This window comes from Ursus arctos, chromosome X (genome assembly GCF_023065955.2).
Source record: "Ursus arctos isolate Adak ecotype North America chromosome X, UrsArc2.0, whole genome shotgun sequence".
Taxonomy (NCBI): Eukaryota; Metazoa; Chordata; class Mammalia; order Carnivora; family Ursidae; genus Ursus; species Ursus arctos.
Genome location: NC_079873.1, coordinates 5,004,797 through 5,016,143, shown reverse-complemented (window position 1 = coordinate 5,016,143; position 11,347 = coordinate 5,004,797). Strand labels below are relative to the sequence as shown.

The 11,347-nt window shown below is 42.2% G+C and overlaps 1 long non-coding RNA gene across 1 annotated transcript in view; it reads right to left on the bottom strand.

The window, feature by feature from the left end:
* LOC130543307 (uncharacterized) overlaps positions 1–11,347 on the bottom strand; it is a 95,491-nt gene that overhangs the window by 1,554 nt on the left and 82,590 nt on the right. The window contains exons 4-7 of the long non-coding RNA XR_008958559.1: positions 7,411–7,586; positions 4,900–5,088; positions 4,355–4,455; positions 495–685 (exon numbers count right to left, since the gene is read on the bottom strand). This is a non-coding gene — a long non-coding RNA (uncharacterized LOC130543307). The remainder of the gene's footprint in view (positions 1–494; positions 686–4,354; positions 4,456–4,899; positions 5,089–7,410; positions 7,587–11,347) is intronic.

Genomic DNA, 11,347 nt, shown 5'->3' with positions numbered 1-11,347 from the left:
TAACCAATAAATATGTCCATTGATGTGTTCTACTATCCAGTTTTCTCTCTTTCTCTTTTTAAAATGTGGGCTGGGCTATGGCATCCATTTCCTTTCAAAATCAGCGCATATCGAATGATGACTTCATCCAGTGTTTTGGTGGTTAGGCTTCTTTTAATCAGCCTAGAAAAGGTTACTGAGAAGTACTTTTCTCTGTTTTTCATAATCTGAAGATGATTTTAAGTAATTCTGTTCATCTCGTTTTAGAAATCTATATAGAAAATTAATGTTCCAAGTCTTTAACCAATGCATCTGCACAAAAAGAAGTTGTTTTTTTTTTTTCTCTTTTTTTAAAGCAACTCTAAGACGGAACAAAGTTTGATTTGCTGAAATATGTCAAGGACAAAATTTGAAAGCACTCATCAATTAAGATAAAATGTCAATGGAGCTATTATACTCATGAATATTTATGAGGTGAGTGACAAAGCATCCAAATATATTTGAAATGTACTTACTAAAATGTGTTTTAAAATGCAAAGGTTTTGGGGTCGCCTGGGTAGCACAGTCGTTACGCATCTGCCTTCGGCTCAGGACGTGATCCCGACGTTCCGGGATCGAGTCCCACATTGGGCTCCTCTGCTGGGAGCCTGCTTCTTCCTCTCCCACTCCCCATGCTTGTGTTCCCTCTCTCGCTGGCTGTCTCTCTCTGTCAAATAAATAAATAAAATCTTTAAAAAATAATAATAATAATAAAATGCAAAGGTTTTGTTTGGGGAAACGCTGACACACTTTCCCAGGCTTTGACAGAAGAAGTCAAAAGAAATAAATCAATGAAAATGTGGAGAATACGTACAATGTGATCAATAATGTTGGTTAATAGATCTAAATTAAACTCTGAATCCTAGAACCAGAGAATGTTCTTTCTGTTTTGGTAAGAGGTACGCACGTTGATTCACCGAAAGGATCATATGTTAGGTAATAAAGAGAATTATATTAACTTGAAATAAACAATTCTGAAAATATTGTTTGATTGGAACACACACACACACGCACACAATTTGCTAACAATATGGTAATAACAGTACTCTTGTCATCTCAACAGCAACAGCAAACCCTGGGATTAGACAGACTCCTTCACCCAAAAAAAGAACTGAAACCCTCTCAGAGAGAACACCCACAACTCATCAATATTTGCCCCCTCCACATGCTCCGTATCATAGTAACTTCAGGTATTTTCTTCAAAACACTTATATGACATATCTTTTTTAAAAAATAGCTTCAGGGATCCTGGGTGGCTCAGTCGGTGAAGTGTCTGTCTTCGGCTCAGGTCATGATCCCCGGGTCCTGGGACTGAGCCCCACATTTGGCTCCTTGCTCAGTAGGGAGCCTGCTTCTTCTTCTGCCCCTCCCCTCCCCCCTGCTCATGCTCACGATCTCTCTCAAATAAATAAAATCTTAAAAAAAATAGCTTCTATTATTTCGAAGAATTCTAGGTTCACAGTAAAGCTGAGCAGGAATCAAAGACTGCCCATACACCTCTTAGCCCCACTCGTGCACGGCCTTCCCCACTCTCAACATCTCACACAAGATGTTTAAATCCACAAACGAACATCAACACATCATTAGTACCCAGAGTCCATGCCTGACGTCAGGGTTCATTCTCAGTGTTTGCATCCTGTGGGTTTGGACAGGATGTTAAATGACGTGTTCCACCGTGACAGCATACACAATAGTCACTCCGCTAAAAGCCCTCTGTACTCTGCTTACTCATCCCCCCTCCGCCATCCCCTGGCAACCACTGATCTTTTTACTGTCTCCGCAGCTTTGCCTTTTCCAGAACGTCAGAGTTGGACTCACACAGTATGTACCTTTTCAGACGGGTTTCTTTCCCTTAGTGATACGTTCTACAAGCTCCCTCCATGGCTTTCCGTGGCCTGACAGCTCATTTCTTTCTAGCACTGAAGATGTTCTTATCTGGACGTACAACAGTTTACGTATCCATTCCCCCACTGAAGAGCACCTTGGTGGCTTCCAAGTTTTGGCAATGATGTTATAAACATCCAGCCACAGGTTTTCTGTGGACATAACAGTTCAACTCCTTTGGGTAAATACCAACCAAAGAGCACCACCGCTGGATGATGGTAAAAGTCACTTTAGTGTTGTAAGAAACTGCCAAACTGTCTCGCAAAGTGACTTTATCATTTTGTGTTCCCATAAGCAGTGTATGAGAAGTCCTTCTTTTCCACACCCTCACCAGAAATTAGTGTAAGCATTTTGCATTTTCACCATTCCGACATCTCTGTACTTCATGGTTATTCAAATTTGCAATTCCCTAATAACATAGGATGCGGAGCTCTCTTTTTACAAGAGTTTGCCATATGTATATCTTTATGCTGAGGTGTCTGTTCACATTTTTCGCCTATTTTTAAATTGAGTTGTTTATTTTCTTACTGTTGAGAGTTAAGACTTCTTTGTATTTTTGGATAACAACAGTCCTTCATCAGATGTGTCTTCTGCAAAAATTTCTTCTAGCCTGTGGCTTGTCCTGCCATCGGTGGGACAGTATCTTTCATAGAGCAGACCTTTTAAATTTTAATGCACTGTGGCTATCCGTTATTTCTTTCATGGATTGGTGCTATATCTAAAATGTCATTGCCAAACCCCAGGTCACCTAGATTTTCTCCTGCGTTATTATCTAAATGTTTATGGTTTCACATCTTACATTTACATCTATGATACACTTGAGTTAATTTTTTAAAGCGTATAAGGTTTGTGATGCCCAGCTGGCTCAGTTGGTAGAGAATGCGACCCTTGATCTTGGGGTTGTGAGTTTGAGCCCCACGTTGGGTGTGGAGATGACTTCAAAATAAAATCTTAAAAAACATAAAAATTAAAGGGTATAAGGTCTATGATCTAGATTTAATTTCTTAAACACTTTTTTTTAAAGATGTACTTATTTATTGTAGAGCAAGAGGGACTGCAGGTAGGGGCAGAAGGAGATGGAGAATCTCAAGCAAACATGCAGCTGAGCACAGAACCCAACTTGGGGCTCAATATCATGACCCATGAGATCATGACCTGAACTGAAACCAAGAGTCGGACTGAGCCACCCAGGCACCCCTTTATGAATTTTATTTTTAAGTAATCTCTACACCCAACATGGGGCTCAAACTCACAACCCTGACATCAAGAGCCTCAAGCTCTTTCACAGAGCCAGCCGAACATCCCCGGATTTAATTTTTTTGCATGTGGAGGTCCAATTGTGCCAGCGCCATTTGTTTTGAAAAGATGATCTCCTCTCCATTGTATTTCCTTTGTTCCTTTGTCAAAGATCAGCTGACTATGTGTGTGTGGGTCTCTTTCTCAGCTGCCTGATCCGTTCCATTTGTCCGTTTGTCTATTCCTTGGCTAATGCCACACCGTCTTGATGATGAACTATCTTTTTATTCACGTGCTTGCTTACTTATATATTGGCTCTTCCCTCAACCTTCACTGTCTTATTCAACAACGCATCAATAAATAAATGTTTTGAAATACATACATTGGATAAGTTGGGTTAAAGAGGAAAAGAAAATGTCAACTACATTCATCCATTCATCTCATTTAGAAGCATAATGTAACTGGGACAAGACGGCGAGGCGGGACAGTGGCCATTGATGCTGCCGGTGACCAGAAATAGCTGAATACTGAAGCACATGGGCTTTGGTCAAAGGTGTACTTAGAGGCAAGTTCATGCTCATAAAAGTTTCCCGCAGTGAGCTAACAAGCAAAACCAACAATACATTCACGAGTCATTCAACTTAATTAGTTAGGGAAGGGAAAGAAAAGTGAACAACCCTGAAACAGCACAGCTAACTAAATATAGACTAAAATGGCAACTAATGAGTTAGGAAAAATGTGAATCTACAAAAGAAAAAAAAATAATGGGCAAACAGAAAGAGGACAGTTGAAGATATAACCTATTTTTTCTGCCCTTGACAGATTAAAAGGCAAAAATAAATAAGGAAAATGGATAATTATATAAGATTGAATTAACTGCTACATGTCAAACAGTGTGGACCCAGGTCAGTTTATTGAACAGACGATTTTTCGCAATTTAATTCACCTCATACCACCTTATCAAAAGCCAATTTTTCTAAAGCAATTGATTACTTTTGAACATACTCAATGTATCAAATTTCCCAAAAGCAGTGTTAAGGAAAATTCATCTTAAATACAGTAAATAAATTTGAATTAATTAATTTGAATTAATTTTTCCCATTAATTCCTTCTCAGTGAGGGCTGTTTATCTGAACCACAGAATATAAACTGGGATTTTAACCATGATTTTCTTAAATCTAGTACGGAAATAGACGCACAGAAGAAAAGTCATTACCGGATCCCTGGCTGGCTCAGTCCATGGCGTGTATGATTCTTGACTTCAGGGTTGTAGGTTTGAGCACCACGTTGGGTGTAGAGATTATTTAAACATAAAATCTTAAAAAAAAAAAAAAAAGTCATTACCCTTAGGGCCTAATTCTCTCAAAGACTCTGGGTTGAGAAGGGCTGTATGGACTCACTTTTCGTGCGTATTACCGTTTAACCCCACTGTATTCAAATGAGGTCACAGTAAAGCAACAGAATGTTCTCATCTCTGAAAATGCAGTGTTATAACATGGCCAAGCATTGTTTATCACTGTCAACTGTTGCATTTTCAGGAGAGTTATTTGTTTAAAACCTTTCCAGTACATTTATCTAACAATTGCACTTCGAGGGAATGTAAACATTGTCAGATGAATATACAAGATGCATATTGAGAAATTTAGAAATAATCTGATTATAATCATAAAAAAACCCTTGAAACCAGCTAACATATAACAAGAGATGCTTATAAGACAGCTATTGACATGATGCATATTTAATAAGACGGAAACCGCTCACCTTCACAATCGCGTCATCATCCCTGGGGGGCAGGTGTGACTATCTTTGCTTCCTACAGAAGGTTCGGGAAGAGGAAGCCTTTCACAGGGGATAAGAAAGTGCTTGTTGTTACAAAGTGAGAAGCTGAGAGCTTGAATTCCCGGCTCCGTAACCGCATCTCCGACTTTAATCACTCTCTCTACTATCAAACTGAGAAGAAGCAAGCAGAGCACAAGATTAAGACGATATATGAGGCCAACTGAAATATATGCAGGCAGCCAGCCTCTGCCCACAAAAGCATAGGAAACAGATTTGCACAGAGCTATCAGAGGTCCCAGGGGCTTTCTTTTTTTTTCTTTCTCTTTTTTTTTTTTTTTAAAGATTTTATTTATTTGACAGAGATAGAGACAGCCAGCGAGAGAGGGAACACAAGCAGGGGGAGTGGGAGAGGAAGAAGCAGGCTCATAGCGGAGGAGCCTGATGTGGGGCTCGATCCCATAACGCCGGGATCACGCCCTGAGCCGAAGGCAGACGCTCAACCGCTGTGCCACCCAGGCGCCCCCCCAGGGGCTTTCTGTCTGAGGACTGCTTCTCCCTCCCTTTTCTACTATACACGTGTTCGTTTATATATTTCTTTTCATAAAAAGAAAACAATGATGACCAATTAGCCCCAGAAAATTAGTCTTTGATTTAATTAGTAAAAGAGACAAAACTCTGTAAAAGATGATGAAGAGGCAGGAGGCAGGGGAAAAAAACGACAGAAGAAGGAAATCAACAACACTAGACATGAGAAACGGAATATTGAGGATGCCCAGAAAAGAAATTAATGATTTATTAGGCAATGTCGTGTACAAATCTGTGCAGATACATTAGAAAATTTCAGACAAGTTGGGAATAATCCTTAGAAGATATAAATTACCAAAATTAAATCAAACATTCTAGAGGAATTTGGAAATCTCTGCAAATCAATAAAAGAAGAGAGGAAAAGAAAGCAAAAAGGAAAAACAAAACTCAGGAAATGATACTCAAGATCCTGGGGTCACACAGATTTACTGATAAAGTTATTTCAAGGTTAAACAACAAAATAATATCATTCCCTCAAACACACACGGATGGGAATCCATTGTATTATCACATGCTTGCATGATTCTGAAGGGAATATGTGAGGGATACGGGGCAGGGGAAGTACAGTACACATCAGTACACTCAGCTCTCAGAAACGTCCTTTTAAATTTTCTGCAGAAAGCTAAAACGTCCAAGAGCTACACGGGAGCCCCTCTGGTTAGCGAGAGGGAGAGAAGAGCAGGGGAGAGAAGGCAGGATAGTCCGCGGACCTCAGCTCCCGTTCTCTTGGCAAAACCCCGGTCCTTGTTGAATGGACCGCATTGTGCATCTCCACCTGCACTTGTGCCGGTGAACAGAGCTGGAGAGAAATGTGCAACCTAGCACAATGGGGTCTTTTTTTTTTTTTTAAAGATTTTATTTATTTATTAGACAGAGATAGAGACAGCCAGCGAGAGAGGGAACACAAGCAGGGGGAGTGGGAGAGGAAGAAGCAGGCTCATAGCGGAGGAGCCTGACGTGGGGCTCGATCCCATAACGCCAGGATCACGCCCTGAGCCGAAGGCAGACGCTTAACCGCTGTGCCACCCAGGCGCCCCTAGCACAATGGGGTCTTTAAACACAGGATCAAGAACCTCTAGAGGGCTTTCCTGAGTTCATCCACATACCCACATACCCAGAACACTCTCATCAAAGTCGGCTTCCTGCTAGAACCATCCGGGTGGTTTCAAAGAATGTTGACGTTTGGACCTCATCCCCAAATATTCTGATGGAACTGGCCTTGTGTGTGGCCTGGGCTTGCAGACTTTTAAACTCTTCCCGGTTGGACCCAGTGTGCAAATATGAAAACAAGTGGCTTAAAAATCACCAAGAGATCAGGGCGCCTGGGTGGCTTAGTTGTTTAAAAATCTGATTCTTGGGGCGCCTGGGTGGCACAGCGGTTAAGCGTCTGCCTTCGGCTCAGGGCGTGGTCCCGGCGTTATGGGATCGAGCCCCACATCAGGCTCCTCCGCTAGGAGCCTGCTTCTTCCTCTCCCACTCCCCCTGCTTGTGTTCCCTCTCTCGCTGGCTGTCTCTATCTCTGTCCAATAAATAAATAAAATCCTTAAAATTAAAAAAATCTGATTCTTGACTTCGGCTGAGGCCATGATCTCAGGGTCATGAGACTCAGCCCCACGTTGGGCTCTGTGCTGGGCATGGAGCCTGCTTGGGATTCTCTCTCTCTGCCCCTCTCCTCTTTCTATCTCTCAAATAAATAAATTAAATCTTAAAGAAAGGAAGAAAGAGAGAGAGAAAGAAAGAAATCTGTATGTTGGTGTGTACTTCTCCGAGACTTCCACGGTCCTCCCTCCCTTCTCTGTCATTATGAGGTGGTCACACTGAACTGTACCCATCAAATCAGCAGATGGTGATGACTCTGCTATCAAACCTCACCCCTACCAAAAGGAACAGAAAAAATAATCTTCTTACCCCCATTTCCTTTTACAGGAACTGCGCAGTTTTTCTCTCCTGATGGTAAAACTCCTTGGAGAACATTTGGTTGATTGTGACATCTTCAGATGTCCATCTTACGATTTTCGAGGTCAGCAGTGACCTCCAAGCTGCAGCACGCAATGCCAAACCCAGTCCTCAGCCGCCTGGACTCACTACATCATTTAAAAAATATTAATTCCAGCTCGTTAGGATACAATGTTATATTAGTGTCAGGTGCACAACAGAGTGATGCAACACTTCCATCCATCACCCGGTGCTCATCACAAGTGTCCTCCTTCGTCCCCATCACCACCTTCACCCATCCCCCCACTCCATGAGATCTTGGTGGGAGCTCGTGTCGACAAGCAAGTAGAAATATCTGAAGACCAGTATGGTTGCGTCAAATTTGACACAATCCTTACGGACTCCACCTTGGAAACCTTTCCTCGTGTGGGCACCTTGCTTTCCTGTTCTGTCCCTGCATACCTGTTTGTTTCCAAGCTCCATTGTCTGTTTCCTTTGGGTACACAACCATACTGGTCTTCAGCTATTTCTACTTGCTTGTCGACACGAGCTCCCACCAAGATCTCATGGAGCAGGATGCCGTGCAAGTTCTCCTCTCTGCCCATAACCTGCCCAAATACCCTTCTAAGGGCTGGGCAATATCCTCACAGGGTTCTTCCTCAGATAGCCGCATGGCTTCCGTCCTCATGACCTCCCAGGTGTCTGAGAGAGGACCTTCTCCAGCACCAAATGAAGAAGGCAGTCATATTTCTCACCAAGTATCTCTCAATATATTTTAAAGATTTATTTATTTTAGAGAGAGAGTGTGCACGGTTGGGAGGATCAAAAGCAAGAAAGAGTCTTTTTTTTTTTTTTTTTAAGATTTTATTTACTAATTTGACAGAGAGAAACAGCCAGCGAGAGAGGGAACACAAGCAGGGGGAGTGGGAGAGGAAGAGGCAGGCTCCCAGCGGAGGAGCCCGATGTGGGGCTCGATTCCAGAACGCTGGGATCATGCCCTGAGCCGAAGGCAGACACCCAACGACTGCGCCACCCAGTCGCCCCAAGAAAGAGTCTTAAGCAGACAGTCTGCTGAGTGCAAACTCCTATGGGAAGCTCAATTCCATGGCCCTGAGATCATGACCTGAGCTGAAATCAAGAGTCAGTTGCTTAACCAACTGCACCACCCAGGGGCCCCACTATTTCTCAATATTTTAAATTTATATCAAGAAAACAAAAAGCATTATTGGCAATATCAGGCACATTATAAAAATGGGGAGAGAGGTGCCTGAGGGACTGAGTTGGTTAAGCATCCGACTCTTGATTTCTGCTTAGGTCCTGTCATGAGTTCAAGCACCACACTGGGCTCCAAGCAGGGCATGGAGCCTACTTAAAAAAAACAAAAAACAGAAAACGGGGGCGGGAGGGGGGGACAAACATCTTGCCAGATACCGAGGTAAATCTTTTAGAACAGTGCCTTCCAAACATTAATGTGCATATGAAACACCGGGGAATCGTGTCAAAATGCAAATTCAGATTCAGAAGCTCTGCAGGGAGGACCAAGGATGTGCCTTTCGTAGAGGCTCCCAGGTGTTGGCCAGAGTGCAGCAGGCTGTGGGCCACGAGCTGAATAGACAGTCCTTAGAAGACTTTGTCTGGCCTTTAGAAATATTGAAACATATAAAAGTGTAGAAAGAAGACAAAGAAATCATTTTGTGTTCTTCCTACCCCTGATGTGTCATGGCGACGTGCTGGCCTATGTGTGTTCTCTTCATCTGTAGAGACAGCATTTCTCTTCCCTACACTGATTCAGTAAGAGAAAATGATTACGCATAGACAAGCCGCGTATGGGATGCAGAGGATATAAAACTAAGTGGAAACCCAGTGCGTCTGGTCAGTGAGGCATCCGTGCGCATGAATGTGAAGGAACAAAGGACAGGCAGAAGGTAACAATTTCGTTTCAACTGCTAAGCTGGGGACACACACACAACTCCATGTCAACACGTAGACGTTGTGTAGCAAACACTAAAGGCTCAGCATTCCCTTCTGCACATTAAAGACCAGAAGATTAACAGTAGCTCATGATCAACTCAAAGAACTTGCACATAATTTCTCTGTAACATTCAGAAACGATTTCTATCACTGATACGTCATCTGCATAACGTGTAATTATACGGCAAAGACAGATAAATAGTAACCCATCAACGATATCTCAAGACAAGTTATTTCGGGAAGTTCAGTCTGAGTGAACACATGCACATCTTGTGGTACTTGGTTTGGTTTCCATTATGAAAGCAATTGTATTCTGCTGATAGACACGATCACTTCCACTCTGACAAGCATCTTATTAAAATGGCATTATAGTTTTGTATAAAATGGGCTGTTTTGAGAATTGAAAAAGGAACTATTTCATTTCTGTGTTCATAAAAGCAGTCTGTGAACAACGGTTTGTGTCATTGTAGGTTTGTGGTTTTATATTTTGTGCAGAGTTTGCATGTCGCAGAGAAAGGATGAACCCTCTCCCCTTATAATACAAGGAGGCTAGTCATTTGTCCATCGACTTATTCATGATATAATCAAATGATTAAGATACATTTCGTACCTTGGGGGATCTCAGCTCAGGAAGGAACACATGTATGTGGATGAACAGGAGTTCCTGAGGGCCTGGGACAGAGAACGGAAACGGAGCACTGTGGGCAGAGGAGGGACAACAGATAGACCAGACTTGTGTGAATGGAATGTTGCTTTCTATAAGTCTTAAAGAATTAAAAACTTAAAAAAACGTATTCTATGTTTTTCATTCCCTCGGGGTGAGGAAAGGAAGTTAGTGTTAGATGGCACAGAATGTGAAAAAGCTTGGGGACAGTTTCCGCAGGGCCAAGGTGGGGACAGTGGGATGGGATGGAACAGATGGAAGGTGAGAAAGATTACGGCCAGATTTGGACAGGCTTTGTTCCTCAAAGGAGGGCTGTGGCTAGAATAAAGAGACACAGCGTTGCTGGATGGCACCAAAATTTAGAAGGCACAAAATTTTTAAAGATTATGCAAAAAAAACTATTACATTGACATAGGACAATGCATGCATATCTTTGGCAGTAATAGAAAACAATCTGGGGGCGCCTGGGTGGCACAGCGGTTAAGCGTCTGCCTTCGGCTCAGGGCGTGATCCCGGCGTTCTGGGATCGAGCCCCACATCAGGCTCCTCCGCTATGAGCCTGCTTCTTCCTCTCCCACTGCCCCTGCTTGTGTTCCCTCTCTCGCTGGCTGTCTCTCTCTCTGTCGAATAAATAAATAAAATCTTTAAAAAAAGAAAAAATAGAAAAAAATCTGAGTTTTGAGTCCGTTTCACAAAGAGTCAGGGAAGAGTCTGCTTCACCAGGAGATGGCCCCAAAAGTGATGACAGATCAGTGGGCCATTTCATAACATGTGTACAGTTTGGGTGCTTGGGGCAGAAAGGCCAGGAGTTGGAAATTCACGGTGTTTGTGGAAAGCAGGGGGTGTGTCAACCTTTTTATGTTGTAAAAGTGTTTAAAGATGTATTAAAGGTATATATGTCTGTATATATGAAACAAAATTATCTTGCTTGTGCTATACGTAAAACCAGTAATCCTTCATATCGCTCTTCCCCATCTCTAGAACTCCAGAGGTGAGCACTTTTAACTCCTTTGCCTATTTTTTTTGTTTTTAAGCAAGGATGTGCTATTTTTTTATTTTTTAGTTTTAGAGATTACCCACATGTTACTCACTGATTTCTGTCTCTTACCATTTCTACCCTAACACTTCTCCTACCGCCAACCCCATATAACAATCATAATTTTTGGCTAAATCGAAAGGCTTTGTTTATATTATTAAAGCTATATACCTATTATTCAGAGCCAGACCATATAATGCGCAATGAAACAGTTTCCTTTTGTACAACTCTTTAGTTTT